Raw genomic sequence first — 23,063 nt, 5'->3', positions numbered from 1 at the left:
AGTCTTTTATTTTCCTATTTTGATGTCAGGGAGCATCCTCATTGGCAAACTGATTAAACGTGGGACCCACAGCAGTGTAGCTGTCCAACCTACTCTTCCCTTCCACAAGGAAGCCCAGGTCTGTTAACATGCACCCACAACTCCACCCAGTCAACAAGCAGGAGCTAATTTTATCTCTAACATCAGCTTAGCAATAGAAACGCAAGCAACTGCTCTGATGGCAACATGAAAAAGATGTCAACAGCAACCTGATATGTGAAGGAGACGTTTTCAAACAGCTCTCTACTGGTTCCTGCTCCACGAAGGGGGGAAGGGAGCTGTCCACACTCTCCACAGCTTCAGTTTCTAATAGATCCCTGCCATGGTGGGAACTGAAAGAAAGAGAGATGTAATGAGTGACAGATGCCATAAGCACTTCCTTTCATTTACTGATTAACCAGCCAGTCCTTGGTTTATGTGTGAATTCAGACTGAGGTCAGAGAAAAGAAAGCACCAGAACTGTAAAACTTTTCTGTGGTTTCTTTCCCTGGAGATTTTTCCAAAACCTGGTTGTGATGTACTGGAAAGGGCACTGTCCTTGGAGTTTTCTGCATCTCAAGTCAGGTTCCATTAACAATACAGAGACATGGTTTTAGGGACCTTGCTTGATCTCCCAGCCTCTGCTTATACATCTGCAAGATTGCAATAAATTTCAGAACCACTTCTCAGAGACATTGTGAGGATTAAATTATTTCTGTCTGTCAAATATTTCTGGACAGCTATCTGTGTATCACAAATACTGCTAGGCCCCTCATTAAACAAAATAACTTGTTTAAAAGCAAACATATTCAGTGCCTGTCACTTAAACAGCACTGCATAAGTATGACAGAATCTGAATTCCATGAGAGGGTCAAATAAATTCTCATTCATTGCAGGTAAGAGAGCTCTAGACGGTGAGATCAGCCTTGGAGACAGTGTTCTGTCTGCCAAGGGATGTCATCACAGGGCCAGCCCATCTTCAGACAAAGGTCTTTCAAACCAAAATTCAGAGTAAAGGTTATTAATACAATCTGGGCTTATAAACTCCCCCATTGGCGATCTTCCTGACATATTACATGTGATGCAATAAAAAGCAGAGTTACAGAACTGCTTTAAAAAACAATTTTTAAAATTCACTCCTCTAAATCCTGACATTCCCTTCCAAGAAATTTTTATCCTTGTCAACCCACAGTCTCTTTTTGTTTAGTTAGACATAAGAGCCTTTGCAAATGAGTTAATCAAATAAATAACACATGATTTTCACATATTCATTTTTTACACAGAACCTGGCACAAGGGACTTCTAGGGAGCCATCATCTATTTCCACTGTTATTTATTTAAGATGACAAATATTCAAGGTCCATAGCCCAGGGGCTGGGATGTCAAATGTTCTGCTGGACATTATCTGAGAACTCACACTGGGTCGCTCATGCATCATGAGCCTGAATGCCTCTTTGTCCCCAGAACTGTGAGAAAGGTCTCCATCAGGTCTCAGGCTTTAGCTCCTTAGATCTACGGATGACTTATATATATACATTTGCGACCCCCTGGTTACTTGGTCAAGAGCCGAGACCTCTTAAGACATTTTTAAGTTTTATTCTGATACCAGTGCAGCAGAACTAGAGGGTAGGAAATACATGCATGTGTAAGGACTTTTTATTAAATAAAATCTTTCTAACTGATTGAGTAAAGGGCAGATTTCCTGAGTAAATACCTGCAAAAGAAGTCGATGCAGCAAAATTGTTAAGAACCCAGCTTCAAAGTTGGGCATATCTGCAATTGAATCTGGGCTGCCCAACTGACCACCTGTGCAACTACCTTAGAAGAGTTGCTTGATCTCCATAAGCCTCAGTTTCCTCCTCTGTAAACCAATGTAGTAATATCTACATCATAGAGTCATTGAGAATATTGTGTGCTTAGATGTATAAAATCTTTAGCATAGTGCGTAATGTAAATGTACTATATGTACTTAGTCAATACATAGCAAATCACAATAGTCCTTATTAGTATCAATTACTAAATATAATGCTAAATATAATGATGAACAATTACAAATTATAAGTGAGGTATTTGAAGTAGGACTAAAGAGTCTTCTCTGGCTGAGAGCTCTGTTTATCTAATACCCAGCTATGACATCAAAAAGGGGCAGAGAGGGGGATCTCTTCTTGCACCATAAAAATAAAAATATGATGTGGACAAAGAAATTCCTGTCTGAGCTTTGCCACCTAGAGCGCTCCAACGACTCAGCGCCCTTCATTCCCCAGCCAGTTCTGGGGCCAAGAGGCTAACAGGTTAGATTTCAGGGCTTCAGTTTACCAAACTGTAAAGTAGTTAGACAAGATTAGATTTGTTTTCGCTGTGATTCAACTAAAACTGAGGCCAACAGAGAAACCTTTGTTATCTGCCACCTGCCACAGCAAATACAAAAACAGGAGCCACTGCCTCATTCCATAGAGTAAACCTCAGTGGCATGCATAGCCTTCAGATGACAGCTAAATATGGAGCTGGGAGAGGAGGGAAGGGGAGGAGCCGCAGGCCAGCTTAGGGCACTACCCTATATAGACATGAAAGATCATCTTCAGGCAGCGTGCCACATGTGCTCACGGGAGAGCTGCTCTGGGTTACATGGTCAGTGTAACCCAGAGGATGATGGGCTTGTTTTCAGGAGAATGGCTCCCAAAGGGAGAATTTCTTCCTAAAAGGGCATCAGAGTGAAAAACCAAAGCAGGTTCACAGTGGCGCTTCACAAGTGGCTAACTGGCAGGGGTCCCCCAACTCTATGTGTCTGAATACAGAAGAGTTGCCAAGAGTAACTGCAGGTAGCATCATGAGTAATGCCCCTGAGTGGCCCTTTGAGGATCTAAATCAGGCTGGAATTCATGAACATTCAATACCAGAACTCTCAGGTCTCAATAACTTGATTTCTCTTCCCCTTTCTCCTTGTTACCATTTTCACAGAAAGGAACACCTTCAACAGGCCCATGGTTTACACACAGAGAGGAGGCGGGGAGGGAGGCCCCATCTTGCAAAGGCAAGGGTGTTGGCCATTGCTGTCCACTCTGAGAAAGGGACAACGGCGAGGAAAGGAAGGGCAGGGAAGCAGCATCCTGACCAGGTTCATCGTCTGGATGTCTGAGGGCTGTCCAGCTGGAAATCCTGGTTTCCTTTAGCCATGATTCTCTTCCCAATTAACAGATACCTGCTCTTCATTATCCTCTTTCTTCAGACACATTCTGCTCCCCTATTTGCCACCATCACCCTCAGCTGAAATGGCTGGTCCTCTTGTGCTTATCCCCCATCTGTGAATTGGAATAAGGCCTGCCCTACCTTCCTCCTGGGAGCTTATAAGGATCAAGTGGAAATGATAGTAATACGGCAATAACTCGTGATTGCATTTTACAAGTCTGCATACGTTTGGAAGGACTCTCTTGTTTGTTCTGTGAGAAAGCCCCTTCAGAACAACAGAGCACAATAGAAAACTAAGCTGAAATGACAACCATTATTAATTAATTGTTGTTATTGCAAGTTTTCAACTCCCTGGGCTTTGACTGAGATGGCTTACCTCTAAATGCTGATGGAATCTTCAGCTATCTTTTTTCAAAAATTCAAACTGATGGCTATTAGCCAGGGAAGGTCTGTCAATTACAGAGAATACATCTAAATATCATCCTCCCCAAAAGAGCTTTGGCCAAAGGACCTATGCTGGCAGCAGCCAATTCATTCATTAAGGAAATTGCCACCAATCTAACACACTAAGATGATTGGGAAATCATCATGCTCCTCATCTTCTGCCAGCACCTTCCACCTGCCTAGCAGGGACATCACAGCAAGAGAAAGCCCTGCTTGGGACGGGGAACCCACGGAGAGCTCCCCGTCTGACAAGGGGCCGGGTGCTTCATTTCCTTCCTTTCTTTTTGGGGAAAGAAAATGGGTTCAAAAAATCTTAAGCAAGTTAATAGAAAAAAAGCACAACCATCTCTAAATTTTGTCACTCCAAATTCAATTTAGATTTCATTCTCTAATAAATATCCACTTGTATATGTCACCTGAACATTTTTTTCAGATTTTAAAACATTTTTATTTTCAACATAGTCTGCACACTTGCCAGGTTTTATCGAAATAGCTTTTCCTTGTTTCAACAACTCATAAATGTACAGCCATTCCCCAATGTCAGCAGCCTTTGAGTTAGTTTCATTATTTCACCACAGTCAACAACTGCACTGTTTTACATATAAAATACTTATGCATATATACATACATCAAATTACTTTTATGTGGGATGATTTTCTTGGGAGATATATTCACAAATGTGGCATTATTGGGTCAATGGGTCATTCTGTGACTTTCATTTACATTATTCAACCATCTTCTGGGGACTGGTCCAAATACTTTGTATATATTATTCATTAGTTTTATTCATTTGAAAAAACGTTTGTTTAGGGTTTCCTGTGTGGCGAGCCCTGAGAGCGTACCAGCTAACAAGAGAGTTGCTGTCTTCCTGAGAAGGCCACCATTTCACAACTACAGAGACTTTAGGAGGCTGAGAATCTCACCTACAGTCACACAGTGAGGAAAGGGCAGAGGCAAAGTTTGGCCTAAAGAGAGTGAACCCAACCCTGTGGCAGCTGTGCATGCCCATTACTCCAGTTAACCCTAGACGAGGCATCGCAGATAACACTGCCTCCTGCTCAAACACAGCTTCAAGAAACTTTTAGCCAAGCTAAGGTCCCTAGCCCTATTCTCCTACAAATAAACCAGTTCTTGTCATTACACTAGAAGTATGCTATTTCTTGATCTGGAAGCTGGTTCCACAAGTTCAGTTTGTGAAAATTCATCAAGCTGTAGACCTGTGGTGTGTTAGTGTGTTCACTTTTCTGCATGCAGATTATTACCTTCAGTATAAGTATTTTTAAAAATCAAGTTACTGCTTTTGCAGTGAAGATCTTCTGAAGTAGTATTTTACCTTAAGTTTCATCTTGCTAGACTTCATTTTACTAAGTCTCAACCCTGCTTTAGTAACTCCCCTTAGCATGTTTCTAATGGCCACAAATAATGATTAAATTCCTCCCCAAAATCACAAAAGGAAATCACTTTTAAATCACTTTATTTTTATGCACCATCACATCTATTCTAAATGGTGGTTGTTCTGAAAGTCTGTTTTCAAGATACCAGTTTACAACTTTTAATACACACGATGGCCAGAGTCAAGGTTCTAAGCACTATTTATGTTCCTAAGCCTAAAGCCTACTAGTTCCACCATGGTTGAATTAAAAGGGAACATCACCAAGCCCTGAGGCTGCCCAGTATCTCAGCACCCTGAGACGCAAAGCCTCTCTGAGCCGTGAGCCTTGCCCTGCTGACCCGCAGGGACCGTGCACCCTTCCCCTCCTCGGTTCCTGACACCCCATCCCGACTGGCCCCTTTCACTCCCAGGAGCACAATAATCAAATGGTCACCACTGGTCTAGAGTTCCCAGCTTGGTCCAAGGAGGGTCAAAAACAAGGCTAGTCAGCTAGGCAATTGACCAGAGCATCATTAAGAGACAGCAGAACCTCATCTCAGAGTTAAGGTTATGGGAAAATGTGGTTATCACAATTTCTCTCCAAGTAATGGAAGGATTATTTTGAAAAACGGCTTGGAGTTGAGGGTATAATCCCCAAGGGGCAAGCTCTAGGAAGGTCACATGGTCTCTGGACAGTCTAAGGAATGTGAATTTCATTTACCAAAGGACTCACATTTTCTCAGCTGGGCATGCATGTTTGGGGCCAAAGATGAACTGTTCTAGGAAAGAGAGAGCAAAGAGGCAGATACATGCTCTGTAGAACGAATAAGATTTTGACATACAAAGAAGAAGAAAGGGCCTGGGAAGGGAGGGGAAGCATGTGCAAAGTGGCATGAAGGTACATATTTGGTTTGGGGTAGTGGGAAGTCGTTCAGGGAGGCCAGGATGTGTGGTGGGGACAGAATTATGGGGAATGAGCCTGTATTTGTTTTCATATAATCTAAAATTGCTTTAGGCATGGCAGCACCCACAGCACACTATTAGCTCTGCAACAAGTGAGAATCTCTGGGTCTTTTGCCTATATACTCTTACCAGTCCATTCTCTTTTAACTTAAGTAGTACCTATGCACTAGACTTCTTGAGCACCTATTATGCGTCAGACATCGTGCTATACAAGGGAGCTGATACCAAGTTGAATAAGACACAGTCCCTTCTCTCCAGAAATGTAGAGTCTAAAGCAAAATATAAACCATAAACCTTTACAAGTGTCTAAAGGGGGAACAAAAAAAAAAGTGCCAACAAAGGAAAAATGTGCAGCTTGCAACAGGCAGGAACCAAGGAAGGCTTTGTGGAGTCTGGCACATTAGAGCACGGCTCTTAAAACAGCCGAGCTTGAGATACGCAGAGAGGAAGGAGGAAAAACATGAGCAATGACTATTTCAAGTATTTGAAGGAATGTTGGTGCATCAAATACCAACTGGCCTAAGGGTAGTCAGAGTGAGGAAAGGCTGATAGCCTGCCTCCCAGTGGAAGGGATGTGGACGAGGAACAGCCACAGCTCTGGGTAACAATCTCCAGGCAAGTCAGAAGAAGAAGAGAAACTTGAACTTCAAGTATAACTTCTACCTGCATCCCAAAAGATATCACCATCTGTCCGTGGGAAGCAAGGGACACTTCTAGAAAATGTTCTAACTACAGGATGCTTCTGAAGTTACTTTGAGATGACCAACTCTTAACTTCCTAACTGGTATAATTACATTCACTAACTTCCCTTGGCCCTCCTTCCCCCAATTCTGCAGAATTAGCTTTTTGCACAAGAGCGAAAAGTCATAATGAGAATCACTTAAAGAGAAAAGAAAAGAAACTCAAGAGTGATACCCATACAAAACCCAATCACAAATGAAAGCATAACTGAGAATCGGGAGGCCCTCTGCCCTGGGGATCTTTTTTGTCTACAAAGGTGAGGGGGCAATGAAAAGTTTCTGCTTTAGAATTTTACGTTTTCCCCTTAGACTTAAAGTAGCTCCCTATCTGATGTTTACTTATTGTGAAAACATGAAATCAGCCTTATGTCTGGACAGAACTCCACCAAGCCCAAGATTCCTCTCAGCTCAGAAGACCCATCTATGATGAAGAAAGCCATCACATGCCAGAGTTCCCTCAAGCCCCTCACGGGGAACCACCACCATCATTCAACACAAAGATTTAAGCCATGGCGGTGAGTGATTCTGTTTGCTGATCTAATCAGACTGAAGATGGCCTCCTCATTCTGGCTAACTTCTCTCTCATTTCCTCTGGATCATTTCTACATACCCTTTGTGTCTGATTATAAAAGTAGTACATATACATTATGGAATATTTTGAAAATACTGACTGATCTAAAGGGCTTAAAGGAGAAAACCAGCTGACACCTAGGACCAAGAGCTGTAAGGTTGTAGTGGACCCTGTTTTCTTCTTTTTCTTTGTGCATTTTTAAAAAAAAGAATGCCATACTTTATATGTAGTTTGGCATCTTGCTTTTTTTATTTAACATTTACATCATAAATATTTCCTATATCATTAAGATTCTTCAAACATACTTTAATGACTGTGTAATATTTTATTATATGAATGTAGTATTATTTATCTAGCCAATTGCCTATTGTTGGGCATTTAAACTGTTTCTAATTTTTACTATAATAATATTGAGTGAACACTTAAAAAATAAATTTGTATAAATATATGTGATTATTTCTTGGGTATAAATATATATGAGTGCAATTACTGGAACAAAGGAGATGAAAAAATTGGACAGATTTATACTCCATAAGTAGTGTGTGAGAGTATTCATTCCATCACACTACCAACTATCACTGGGTATATTTGCCAGTTTGATTCGTTTTCATTTGCATTTCATTTTGATTAGTGAAAATGAAAATTCTCTCATCTGTTTTTTGGCCACATATTTTTTCTTTTCTAAGTCATCTGTTTATCAATTTCTCTAGCAAGGTAGTCATGAATTCTTAATGTCTTTTGTTTCATCTTTTTAGAGATTAAGACTATTAATCCTTTCTTGGTTAAATATGTATGTTGCAAACTTTTATATATATATATATAATATATATATATATTATATATATATATATATATATATTGTGTGTGTGTGTGCCGTTGAATTCTGGGAATCCCCCAGATTCCTGACACTCCCCCATCATTGAGCAACTCTTCAACAGCATGTAAAATAGCATGGGCCCTGACATGGAAAGAAACTTAGTATGATAAGATGCCTGAAAGGTCATCTAGTTCAACCCACTCGTTTCCCCCTGAAGAAACCAAGGCTGAGAGAGAAGTGGTTTAGCTACTGGGCTGCCCAGAAGCCCAGAAAGTGGGTTGGCTGAGTCAGCACTCTTCTCATCTGCACAGGGTTTTCTAAAAATGTATGTTATGTCTACATCTTATATCCCATACTTAATTTCCCTAACATTTTAAATGGGAAGCTTAGCTTGATATTCCAAATTGGTGGATTTTTACTCAAAAGATAGCTCCCAGCTTTAATATAAAAATCCTTTTCAAACAGATGCTCCTTTTCTCATTAACTTCCTTTGAGATAGATCATCTCTCTTTAGGGGCATTAGTAAGTTTTCCAACATTCTCTAGGAATAACCTTTAATTTACAAATTGCTCATACTGTAAAGAAGTCAAGGTATTTTGTTCTGCATATTTAGCCCAGAGCACTGAATGGAGAGAGGTGATCTCATTTCAGTTATGACATATAAAATTACTGATTTTCTATATTTTGCAAGGAGCCCAGGTTGGATAGTTGGGATCTTGATGATATTCTCATCACTGATTAGCAGTATAAACTTGGGCAAACACATAACCAGAACTGCAAAATGTAGACAATGATGCAGTGTGTAGGATTTTTAAGGCAATTAAAAAGAATCTATATCTCAATCTTAGTGAAGTGTCTGACCCTTTGTAGAAAAGGAGAATAAACACTTACATGGTACTTATCACTGGCCAAGAACTACTTGAAGTGCTTTATGAAAATTAGCTCATTTGGCCATTCTGCCTAAAGCAATGTACAGATTCAACGCAATCCCTATCAAAATACTGACAGCATTCTTCAACGAACTGGGACAAATAGTTCTAAAATTCATATGGAACCACAAAAGACCCCGAATAGCCAAAGTAATCCAGGGAAGAATAAAGCAGGGGGGGATCTCACATCCCAACTTCAAGCTCTACTACAAACCCACAGTAATCAAGACAATTTGGTACTGGCACAAGAACACACCAGTGGAACAGAATAGAGAGTTCAGATATTGACCCAAGAATATATGGTCAATTAATATATGATAAAGGAGCCATGGATATACAATGGGGAAATGACAGCCTCTTCAAAAGCTGGTGCTGGCAAAACTGAACATCTACATGTAAGAGAATAAAACTGGATTACCGTCTAACTCCATACACAAAAGTAAACTCGAAATGGAACAAAGACCTGAATGTAAGTCATGAAACCATAAAACTCTTAGAAAAAAAATAGGCAAAAATCTCTTGACTATAAACATGAGCAACTTTTTCATGAACATATCTCCTTGGGCAGGGGAAACAAAAGAAAAAATGAACAAGTGGGACTATATCAAACTAAAAAGCTTCTGTGCAGCAAAGGACACACCATCAGTAGAACAAAAAGGCATCCTACAGTATGGGAAAATATATTCATAAATGACATACTGATAAGGGGTTGACATCCAAAATATGTAAACATCTCATGCATCTCAACAAACAAAAAGCAAATAATCCAATTAAAAAATGGGCAGAGGAGCTGAACAGACACTTCTCCAAAGAAGAAATTCAGATGGCCAACAGACACATGAAAAGATGCTCCACCTTGCTAATCATCAGAGAAATGCAAATTAAAACCACAACAAGATTCACCTCATACCAGTTAGGATGGCCACCATCCAAAAGACAGACAACAAATGCTGGCGATGATGTGGAGAAAGGGGAACCTTCCTACACTGCTGGTGGGAATGTAAATTAGTTCAACCATTGTGGAAAGCAGTATGGAGGTTCCTCAAAAAGCTCAAAATAGAAATATCATTTAAACCAGGAATTCCACTCCTATGAATTCACCCTAAGAATGCAGCAGCCCAGTTTCGAAAAGACATATGCACCCCTATGTTTACCACAGCACTATTTACAATAGCCAAGAAATGGAAGCAACCTAAGTGTCCATCAGTAGATGAATGGATAAAGAAGATGTGGTACATATACACAATGGAATATTATTCAGCCACAAGAAGAAAACAAATCCTATCATTTGCAACAACATGGATGGAGATAGAGGGCATTATGCTCAGTGAAATAAGCCAGGCAGAGAAAGACAAGTACCAAATGATTTCACTCATTTGTGGAACATAAGAACAAAGCAAAAACTGAAGGAACAAAACAGCAGCAGACTCACAGAACCCAAGAATGGACTAACAGTTACCAAAGGGAAAGGAACTGGGGAGAATGGGTGAGAAGGTAGGGAGAAGGGGAATAAGGGGCATTATGATTAGCACACATATAACATAGGGGAGGGCACAAGGGTGGCAGTATAGCATGGAGAAGACAAGTAGTGACTCTATAGCATCTTACTACCCTGCTGGACAGTGACTGCAAATGGAGTATGTTGTGGGGACTTGATAATGGGGGAATCTAGTAACCACAATGTTGCTCATGTGATTGTGTATTAATGACACCAAAATTTTTTTTAAATTAGCTTGTTAATCAGTATGACAATGTTGTCTCATCTTACAACTGGGGAAACTAAGGGATGGAAAAGTAAAGTAACTTACCCCAAATGACAAGCTCTTGGAGAGAGCTGCTGGGCTTTCAACCTGGCCAACTGGCCTCTGAGCCCATTTGCGGCTCTGTGTCACCTCCCCTCCATTGGCTCTCATTTGGGGAAAGCCTACCAACCTTTGCAACCTTGAAACTAAGCAATCTGCTGTGGTCTGCATCTTTGTGTCCTCCTAAAATTGATATGCTGTAACCTAACCCTCAAGGTGTTGGTATTAAGAAGTAGGGCCTTTAGGAGGTGATTAAGTCACAAGAATGGAGTTGTCTTCAATGGGATTAGTGCCCTTGTGAAAAAGACCCCAGAGAGCTCCTTCACCCCTTCTGCCAAGTAAGGACACAGTGCAAAGATGACTTCTAGGAACTAGGAAGCAGGCCCTCACCAGACACTGAACCTGCTAGCACCAGAATCTTGGACTTACCAGCCTCCAGAGCTGCAAGAAATAAAATATTGTGGAATTTTGTTATGCCAGCCCAAAAGACTAAGACACAATCCTAAAATAAATACAGGCAGTGAGGAGGTAGAGCTGGAAAGACTCAGCTACTGGGTGATATTTTTCTTAATACAATCCTGATTTCTAACATTTGAAAGAGTTCTCCCTTAAGTAAACATTGTCACCATTGACAGATATGGAAAAGAGTAATATCTTTGTAGAGGGCAATTTGACAGAATCCAGCGGCATACTTAGTGTATTTGACACCTGGAGCCCATCATTTCTTAACCTCCCTAGTCTATATGACAAAATTAGTTTCAGTAATAATTTGGAAGAGTCAGGAACAATCATTATTTTCTTGATTCATTCATTAGCTTTAAAACAAACAACTGCAATTTACCAAAAAAAGTAATTTCAATTTTTAAAGTACTGTTCAAATGTAGTAAAATACTTCATGTATGACCTAAAAGCTGCAGTTACACTTTGTAGTTTGTCCTCTGCTTCACGCTCATTCTCTATTTCTAATAGACTGTTTAAACTCAACAGTATCTAGAATCTAAAAGAGTATCTAAGAGTATTCCGTGCCACTGGGGCAGGAATCTCAATCTGCCCCCAAAGTCAGCTCTATGGAATCCATACACACCACTGCCAACTTACTCTGACTTCATCACTGCCTCACTCTGTGATTACGAAAAGCACACCCACTTTGATTTCATTATTGTTTTTTTTTTAATTTTTTATTAAGGTATGATTGATATACGCTCTTATGAAGGTTTCACATGAAAAAGCAATGTGGTTACTACATTTACATATATTATCAAGTTCCCACCCATATCCCAATGCAGTCACTGTCCATCAGTGCAGCAAGTTGCCAGAGATCCATTATGTTCCTTCTCTGTGCTACACTGTTCTCCCTGTGATACCCCACACCATGTGTACTAAACATAATACCCCTCAGTCCCTTTCTCCCTCCCTCCCCACCCACCCTCCCATACCCCTCTCCTTTGGTAACCACTAGTTCATTCTTGGAGTCTCTGAGTCTGCTGCCATTTTGTTCCTTCAGTTTTGCCTCATTGTTATACTCCACAAATGAGGGAAATCATTTGGCATTTGTCTTTCTCCGCCTGGCTTATTTCACTGAGCATAATGTCCTCCAGCTTCATCCATGTTGTTGCAAATGGTAGGATTTGTTTCTTTCTTATGGCTGAATAATATTCCATTGTATATATCTACCACATCTTCTTTACCCATTCATCCACAGATGGACACTTAGGTTGCTTTCATATCTTGCCTATTGTAAAAAGTGCCGCGATGAACATAGAGGTGCATATTTCTTTTTGAATCTGAGAAGTTGTATTCTTTGGGTATATTCCAAGGAGTGGGATTCCGGGGTCAAATGGTATTTCTATTTTTAGTTTTTTGAGGAACCTCCATATTGCTTTCCACAATGGTTGAACTAGCTTACATTCCCCCCAGCAGTGTAGGAGGGTTCCCCTTTCTCCACATCCTCGCCAACATTTGTTGTTCTTAGTCTTTTCGATGCTGGCCATCCTTACTGGTGTGAGGTGATATCTCATTGTGGTTTTAATTTGCATTTCCCTGATGATTAGTGATGTGGAGCATCTTTTCATGTGTCTGTTGGCCATCTGAATTTCTTCTTTGGAGAACCATCTCTTCATATCCTCTGCCCATTTGTTAATCGGGTTATTTGCTTTTTGGGTGCTGAGGTGTGTAAGTTCTTTATATAATTTGGATGTTAACCCCTTGTCGGATATGTCATTTACAAATATATTCTCCCATACTGTAGGATACCTTCATTATCGTTTTTAAATTCTCTTCAGGTGGTGCACCCCTTGATTGCCTGTATCTGAGGTGTACCCCTTCCTGCACCCTGCCCTTGGCATGCCCTTTGCCCTTGCCATTTGCTGTCAAAATTTTCAGCATACCTTTTAAGCCAGCAATGCCCATTTTGTAAACACATTGTCCTGTCATACCTGCACAACTAGTTGAGACTAATGTGCAAGAACTTTCATGCTGCATTATTCACACCAGCAAAAAAAGAACTGGGAATGACTGAAAGGTCCATCACAAGGCAGTAGTTAAATTAATTCTGCCCTAGCCATACAGTGGAATCCACTACAGCATTAAAAAGAATTAGGTCTATATCTATTGCCCAGGAAGGGAGCCCATGATATATAGGTAACTCAAAAAAGCAAGCAGTTGAACAATTTGGTAAAGGATCCCATTTAGGTAAAAAATAGATGTACAAGCCTGGTCTGTTGCCTCAGAACCATCAGAATGGTCAGAAGGGTGCTGATGCAGGTAAAGGCAAGGTGCCTGTGCAATGGTGGGCTAGCCCAGGCTCACTGGGAATTCTCAGCTCATCTTATACACGTCCCTCGATAGATAGAATGCACTGGGGGACAGCAATTATTCCCCAGATGGTCTCAAGATGGAGAGAAACAAAGAGGAATAAACTAAGAACACAAATTAGTACAGCTTTTCTATGTTTTTTAAACCTCCTTTTGGATTATAGCTGTGTGTATTTTCCATATTGATTACATTGCAAATTTGATACACAGCAGTAGGACTAAATATCTCTCTAGATGCTCAACTCCTGATCAAGTACATACAGAAACTGGAAAAAACAAGTTCATGAGGACCCTGAAGCCACCAGGACACTCCGGAGCAAAAATTTTCTTAACTGTTTAATTCATTGAGTATGCATGCATAATATTACATTAAGTTGAAAATTCATGGACATCTGAAAAAATGACAGAATATCTGGTTTTAATTGGCTTTAAACTAGGCCTACTTTTATAGAGCCTAATGGGGACAGAAGATAATAAAGAAAATGTTAATATAGTTTAGACTAGGCCTAGAGGTTTTGTTAGAAAAAATTTTCTTGCCTAGTTAATAATCTCTCTGACCCTCACTTTTTTCTTTTTTTCTTTTTTTCTGCCTATAGAAGAAATGACTTCGCAGAGGGAGTTAATATGATGGCTGTACTTCATCACAGTAAGGTTCCACATAGCTGGGAACCAAGAGAATAAAATCCTAAATTGAAGTGAAAAGAAGCGACATTCTGCATATAAATGACCTCTTACTCAGCTTCATTCCACAACAAATTAAAATGTAAAAGGACAAATACTGTAATAAAAGTAAATGCAAAATGCCAAGAGAACACTAGAGTGTTTAAATCTTCCAGGCAGGTGGAGGTGGAGGGGTGGAGAGGAATGACATTTGAAATGGGTCTTGGTGGAGGGAAATAAAATGGGATTGGTGGGCCTCATCCAGACAGAGGAAGTGGCTGGGGCCCAGGTGTGCATGTGGGAAAAGCTGCATATTTAGAGGGTAGAGAGAGTTGCCTATTTTTTCTGAAGCCCAGGTGGGAAATGACATTGGAAGGGGACACAGGCCAATCTGGAAAAAGGACTTTTCTCACATTACGTATAAAATGACCTCCATCCAGCTGTCTCTCTAATTAACTTTCTCCTCTTCCATGTCACCACTTCACCTATTGTCTGTTCCCATTGCCACAATCTTCCAAACTATATAACATTCCCCAAATTCTCCCTGCCTTTCCTGCCTCAGTAACCTTAAGCATGCTGCTCTTTTCCCTGCTCTGACTCTTCCTGGTAAATACCTACCTGTCCCAGAGCCCAGCTCGAAGGCCGCCTCCTCCATGAGGCCTTCTAGAAACCCCCAGTAAGCATTAGTTTTCTCCTTTATGTGGGCCCATGTGTCATCCTTAAATGGTCTAACACTTTTTTGAGTAGTTAACACATGCCTTTAGTAAAATTCAAGGAGCACGAAAGTGAATGCCTCCGTCCCATGCCTGCCCTCCATGGCCCAGGCATTTCCCAGAGGCAGCCATTGTATTATTTCTCATACATTCTTCCAAAACTTTGACTTATGACATGCATTCACATGCACATATGCATGAATGCATATGTGTAACTACCATACAACACATTCTTTTTTTTTATATGCAAACTATACCATTACTCTACCAGATTCCCCAGTACTTTCCTCAAGTATATCATGAAACCTTTTCCTCATTGGAAGATTTTGAGTTGCCTCATTTTAAACTCCTTTAGTAAGTGGACTAAACAATTGTCGTCAGTTACAGATAAATCTCAAAATACAACTATAATGCTAAATATAAATGGAGAATCAGTGTAGTGGTTTAGGCTTTTCCTCACTGTATTATATGTAGAGGCAGCTTGCAGTAGACAAAGCCCTGGATGAAAGTCAGGCTTGAATCCTGGCTCTACCACTGTGTGACTGTGCTGTGACATTAGCCTCTCCAGAATTCTATTTCCTCATTTGTAAACTCAGACACCAAACTCTAAGGGCTGCTCCACTGCTGATATTTCATGTTTCTATGAAAGCACTGATATGTGCTGTTTTGAAAGCAGAAGTTAACAGAGAAGAGGGTGAAGGGACTGACAGCAATAAGTACCTGTGGCTGGTGATCTTTCCCTGCACACAGGCTTTCCCTCTTGCCTTCTTTGCTTGCCCTTCCTTCTTCTCCTCCAGTCTTGACCTGGAGGCATGCATGCTAAAAAGCCCTCAGCATGAATGCATCAGCCAGACTAAGTAAACCCCCAGCAGGTGTCTGACTTCAAGACTGTTCAGAAGCAACCATCTTAGATGTACACACAATAGAAGCAGAATTTGGACCTCTTCCTGGAAACATGTCCCAGTGTAGTTTGGAGTTCATGGGCCTAATCTGTGACAGAGAGAACTTACAAATGCTGAGTGCCTTAGAGAGTTTTTCAGAGACTGATTGGTAAAACACAACCCACTTATAGACCTCGGCAGCAGCACAACTAGGTGGCCAAGGGGCCGAGAGGCCCAAAGGTGAGTGTCAGGCCCCACAAAACCCCTTAGTTTTCTAAGGCATCCTCATGGCTTCCCAGGACAAAAAAAGCAGCTGTTGGCCACATCACTCATTTGCCTCCCGAATGTCCACACCAAGGACAAAAGTTCTCAGACCTTGACTAATGAAATGACTCTGAACAAGTCCCAGACCCGTTCCCACCCCAGTCACCTCCTCTGTCAGATGAGCAGGTCTTACTGGGCCTATAAGTCCCTTTCTTGCTCAGTCTGGAACTCCTCACAGCAGTAGGACACCACTTTCAGACCACTCAAGTCAAAACAAACAAACAAACAAATGAAACTTGAAATGTTCCAGTGATATGGTTGCACCCAGGCCACCCTGTTCAGCATGCTAGAAAAATTCCTGGGATAACTGAGATCCTGAGAAAAGATGTTTCTTGTGTGGTAGAAATGGATGCCACTGTTAGGATTTATGGTAACAGCTTTCCTTTTGCCACTGTATACAGAATGGTCAAGAACATGATTAAGCCTATGGCTCATTTCCTCCTTATGGTCTTATGAATGTGATCAAAACATAGAAGTTCATCAGCCAAGGTTCTCTCTCTACTGACAATGCATGGATGGACCTGCCAAGGTATGATTCTCACATTTGCTTGTTTTCTATGCTTCTGTGGATAACCAACCTTCTTCCTTCTGATTAACATCTCTTCGTATAAATGCAACTTCTCTAGTCACCTTCATGTACTAGGCTACTTTAGTCTTGCCTCAGTGGTATAAGACCACCTGAAATTACTTTCAAGGAATGATAGTAAGACTCCCAAAGGAACCACCCCAGACATCAGCATTAGCCAACCTTCTTAAGTCCCTAAACCCACAGGGAACTGAAAGGCACCAGAAGATGATCCGCTCACTTCATTCCATTCTTCTCTAACCACCTCTTCACTTGTACACTGTGCCCATATCTTGTAACACTCACATAACACTCACCATGCAGATGACCATCAAAAAGCTTCCTTCTGCTTTGTCATCTGAAAAATACTTACCTAGTAAGATTAAATTTGAAAACCTCCCAGTGAACTCTTCAGTGTTCCATTTCCCTTGAAGCCTTACTAGCCTGGACCAAGAGGGTGTGTGTGTATGTGTGTATGTGTGTGTACAATCAGGAAGTAGAACAGTGAGACCCACACTTGCTATTTTTCTAAAATAAGGTCCCAGGACAACATGGATGGACTTAGAGGGATTATGCTAAATGAAATAAGCTAGGTGGAGAAATACAAATACCATTTGATTTTACTTACATGTGGGATCTAAAAACAAAACAAAACAAAATGAACAAAATAGCAATAGTCTCATAGACACTGAGAAGTGACTGGTGGTTACCATGGGGGAGGGATTGGGTTGGGTGGGTAAGATAGGTGAAGGGAATAAAGAGGCACAAATTCTCAACCATGGTATACATTAGTCACAGGGATGAAAGTATAGCATAGAGAATACAGTCAATAGTTCTGCAGCATCTTTCTATGTTGACAGATAGTAACGACACTATGAGCATTTAATAATGTATTTAATTGTTGAATCACTGTGTTGTATACTTGAAACCAATATAATACTGTATATCAACTATACTTCAATAAAATAAAGATATAAAGTAAGTTCTCCAGAAACTTCACTATCATAGAGTCAACTCAAAGTGGGCAAACTCTGTCCCCTCCTTTTTGCATCACTTTTGGACACATAATGAGATAGTCTTCCTTTCTTTATCACATGAAAAGTCTATTATCTCCTCTTCTCCCTTCAATGATATTTTGGCTGAATTCCAGTGTTTTGTCAACTATGAGTCATCACTGCTACTGTTGCATAGAACTAAGTATTCTGGGATCCTCATTTTGAAGGACTGCAATTCAGAAGCATCTGATTAAGATCCCCACGACACAATTCTTTATCTGGGATCATCAAGAGGTCCACCTCATCAGCAGCTGCCCTCCCTGCAAGAAAGTCTGATCCCCAGGGTCTCCAGCCCACTGGCACAGCAGTCACCCAGCACATCCCATCAGGGGATTAGTGAAGGTACCCGCCTATGTGGGGTGACATCAAGGGGGGTGGGAAATCCCCTCCCTACCGAACATCGTTCCCACCCTCATGACAGCCTTTTCTCTGGAGGCTTGGTGCTTCACTGAAATGTGAATATCCTTGGGAGGTAAAGCCCTTTTTACCATTTGCCCATTTATATGAATGTGCTTCTAGTCTCATTTTTTCCTTAAAGCCAGTTTTGAGTGAAGGAGGAGGAAGTTTCACAAAAAACAAAAACTGTAAACAAAGAGAGGTGAAAAGACAAATACTGATGATTTCACTTAAATGTGGAATCTAAAAAATTAAACACATGAACAACCAAACAGAACAGAGAAGTAGATTCACAAATTCAGGGAACAAACTGGTTGCCATAGGGGCAGGGGGTGGGGTGGTGGGTCATGCTAGAGGAGAGATGGGCAAAACAGGTGAAGGGGATAAAGGAGTACAAAATTCCAACTATAAAATAAGTCATGGGGATGAAATGCACAGCTTAAGGAATACAGTCAATAATATTGTAATTATGTGGTGACAACTATACTTACTATGACAAGCATTTCATAACGTCTATAATTGTTGAATCACTATGTTGTATACTGAAGCCAATACAATACTGTATATCAACTATACTTCAATGAAATATACACATATGTATTTTTATAAAAGAAAAAATACAAAAAGAGGTGACACATTGGAAGATATATTTTATTGGGTATTAATCCCATAGTCTGGGCCATTCCCATCTAAGTCTGGGCCTCTCCTAAATTAGAATAGCACTGGTGGTCAACCAGTTTCCTTTATTGTTTGTAGATTGATAATCTGAAGTGTTATTGATCTGAATTCTCAATAAAATCATTCATGTCTTCATTCCTCCAATATGTACTGCATTTTGATTACATGCTGGGTGCTACAGTAGATGTTATAATAGAAGATGAAATAAACTGAGGCATTCTAACCCACCCCGAAGTCAAGTGTCCAGATTATGGATGAGGCTCATAATACTGATCACGACTAAGGTGTTCAGGAAGCATTTGGTATTTATTCATTGCATTTGCTACCCAACCCACAACACTGTGAATACCATTAACCCTGGGGAGTATTATTATTCACAATTTATAGATAAAGTGATTGAAGTCGATGATCTCCAAATTTAATCATCATCAGAATAACCCTGGGAGATTGCTTCAAATATTTTCCTGGGCCCCTCATGGAGACATTCTCATTCAGTAGGTCTGGGAAGAACCAGAGAAACTATATTCAAAACACTGGATGACTCAGAAGCACAGTGAAATTGGAGAAAGGCTGTTATACATTAAGCACAGCTTTCTCAGACAGATTCACATTTGACCTTCACAATCTGAGTAATATGGATTATTATATTATCATCCTCATTTTACATGGGAAGCAGCTTTAGCACAAAAAAAATCAGCAACCAAACAAAATCTCTACCCATTTTCTCTCTTTTTCATCTGCTATAAACAAAGCAATGGAACAACTATAATTGATCATCTTATAAACGATCATTTATGACATTGCTGTTTGCAAAGGCTCTTTTGGTCTTTGAACCATATACATAAGAGCAATCAAACAGCTCGTTAAGAACCTAATAAAGCTACCCCAAGACATCAACCAACATTTTTCTTCATCACTTCATTTTTGCCATTAAAAGTAATCAACATTAGGGATACTTAAGAGAGATAACAACCATATCGGGGATGGGCTTTGGATACTGAATTGAATAAACCAACTACTAAATGTTTTTCTTTTTTTGAGACAATCAGGGAAATATAATTATGGATTGGGTATTAAAAGGCTCCAAAAGATTACTGCTAATTTTGTTAGGTGGGATAATAACAGCATGGTAGTATAAGAAAACATTCTTACAAAGGTAAACTTGAAATGGATTAAAGACCTACATGTAAGACATGAAACCATAAAACTCTTAGAAGAAAACATAGGCAAAAATCTCTTGAATATAAGCACAAGCAATTTTTTTCTGGACACATCTCCTTGGGCAAGGGAAACAAAAGCAAAAATGAACAAATGGACTACTTCAAACTAAAAAGCTACTGTATAGCAAAAGACACCATCAGCAGAACAAAATGGCATCCTATAGTACAGGAGAATATATTCATAAATGATTTATCCAATAAGGGTTTAACACCCAAAATACATAAAGAACTTATATGCCTCAACACTCAAAAAACAAATAATGGGCAGAGGACCTGAACAGACATTTCTCCAAAGAAGAAATACAGGTGGCCAATAGGCACATGAAGAGATTTTCCACATCACTAATCATCAGGGAAATGCAAATCAAACCACAATGAGACATCACCTCACACCAGTTAGATGGCCACTATCCAAAAGGCAAGAAATAACAAGTGTTGCCAAGGACGTGGAGAAAAGCAAACCCTCCTATGCTGTTGGTAGGAATGTCAATTGGTGAAGCCATGGTGGAAAGCAGTATGGAGGTTTCTCAAAAAAAATTAAAATAGAAATAACCATTTGATTCAGTAACTGCACTTCTAGGAATTTACTTGAAGAAAACAAAATCCCTGATTTGAAAAGATATATGCATGCTATATTTATCACCACATTATTTACAATAGCCAAGATATGGAAGCAACCAAAGTATCCATCAATAGATAAATGGATAAAGATGTGGTACATATATACAATGGAGTATTATTCAGCCATAAAAATGAAAGAAATCATACCATTTGTGACAACATGGATGGACCTAGAGGGTATTATGCTAAGTCAAATAAGCCAGGTAGAGAAAGACAAATACCATATCATTTCACTTATTAGTGGAATCTAAAAACAAAACAAAACAAAATGAACAAAACAGCAATAGACTCAGAGACACTGAAAAGTGACTGGTGGTTACCATGGAGGAAGGGGTTGGGATGGGTGTTGGAGAGGGGAAGGGGGATAAGAAGGCACAAAAATCTCAACCATAATATAGGATGGTGGTGGGGATGGAAGTGCAACATGGAGAATATGTTGACAGATAGTAACTGCACTAGTTGGGGTAAGGATTTAATAATGCATATAATTTTTGAATCACTGTGTTGTATACTTGAAACCAGTACATTGTGTATCAACTATACTTCAATTAAAAAAATACACTTTAAGAAAATATTCTTGACTTTAAAGATGCTTAGCATATATAGGTAAAGTGACATGATATCTGAGATTTACTTTAAGCAACTTCAGCTAAAGGCAAAAAAAAAAGATAGATGAAACATTTATGGCAATATCTTGACAATTGCTGAATTTGGTTGATGGGTTACGGGGACTTTTAGATATGTTTGAAATTTTTATAATAAAATAACTTAAAAAAAAATCAACGACCTCACTTCCCCAAAGTGCCATTTTTCCCTTGTATAGCCAAGTTCTAATGCCTATCAAACAGCTTGCTAATAAGCATACTTATGTATCAGATATTCCCTACACATGTATTTTTTTCTAATTCATTCTCCAAACAGATTTTTTCCCCTTAACTAATAGCCATAGAACATACTTACACTAAAAATTGTTTATCTGAAATTCAAAATCTAACTGGCACCCCATTTTATCTGCTACATCTAACAACCCTAGATAAGGAAAAGAAGAACTAATCAGGAGTCAAGATATCTGGATTCAGTTTCACCTCTGCCACTTGCCTTGTAACCAGGAACAAGCTATTCACTTTCTCTGGTCATTTCTTTCATCATCTGAAAAACAAGAGGCTTTCATTCCAGGTCAAAATGTTATGAAATGTGGATACTACTCCCATTCCAACTCCTTGGATAGAAATACCTTGTACATAAGTACACCTAAGTGGAATGTTAAGAGGGAAATTCAGTGAAATAAAGGTATACTGCCCCCAAAACATCAGGTGATAAACCAAGCCATCCACAGCACATAGACTGAGAGCCTACAGGTGTCAGATCCTGAAGCAGACCCTTTTCTCATATGACCACATTTCATCCTCACAACAGTCCTACATGGTACATAATATGCTACCTGGTTTACAGATGTGATGACTGAGACCCAGAGAAATTAAGTAACTTGTCCCAGGTTAACTTTAATGCCCTGAGCTTTATATACCACAGCTCCATGCCTTCAGTTCTCCCATGCAGGAAAGACCTGAAAAGGGAAGGCAGAAGAGAGCTAGCGGACAGCATCTAGCTCCCGAGGCAGGCCTTGAGATTGTCCCTTGTGAGTCAATCCCCGTGATGCTGGGTATAGCTATGTTGAAGCAAATACAATGGATTCTAGAACTGCAAAGCAAACAGAATTTCCAACTACTTATTGGCTCTCATTTTTTCTATTGATATTTACCAATTTATCTATATCTAACCAGCTTTTATTAATTGCTTCCTAGATGCCCAGCAGTACACTGGACATTGTGGGAGATTCCCTGTTCTTCTGAAATTTAGCCCATTATGGAGACAAAATACTGTTTCTTCAATCAGGCCACTCACAAGTAAAGACATTAGGTACACGTAATCACTTAATTAAGTACACCAAAGAATAAAGCAGACCAGAAACATGGTAGGATTTAAAGATGGCAACACACAGGCTGGGGACACTGAAAGAGCTTATGGAGGAAGCAGGACTGAAACTAGGCTATGAAGGGAAGGATTTGAAAAGGTTGGAGAGGAAGGAAAAGGTCTTCTAGACAAGTGGAACCACTGGAGGACTTCCAGAAGAAGTAACTTGGAATAGTCTGGAGGGCAAAGGAGTTTGAAGGGTAACAAGTGCATGTGCAAAAGCACAAAGGATTGAGACCAAAGGCATGTTTAGGGACCAAGCATATCAGTGTGCACCCCAGACTGTGGTTGAGGAAGGGGTAGGAAATAAGAGTGAGAAGTTGG

At 40.0% G+C, this 23,063-nt stretch overlaps 1 protein-coding gene across 2 annotated transcripts in view; it reads right to left on the bottom strand.

The window, feature by feature from the left end:
• RHOH (ras homolog family member H) overlaps positions 1 to 23,063 on the bottom strand; it is a 44,959-nt gene that overhangs the window by 3,427 nt on the left and 18,469 nt on the right. For both annotated transcript variants that reach the window (XM_036908526.2, XM_036908525.2), the window contains exon 2: positions 249 to 371. The gene's annotated coding sequence lies outside the window, so the exon portion shown is untranslated. The remainder of the gene's footprint in view (positions 1 to 248; positions 372 to 23,063) is intronic.

The sequence above is a fragment of the Manis pentadactyla genome, chromosome 5, assembly GCF_030020395.1.
Source record: "Manis pentadactyla isolate mManPen7 chromosome 5, mManPen7.hap1, whole genome shotgun sequence".
NCBI lineage: Eukaryota > Metazoa > Chordata > Mammalia > Pholidota > Manidae > Manis > Manis pentadactyla.
This window is presented reverse-complemented; position numbering and strand designations above follow the sequence as displayed.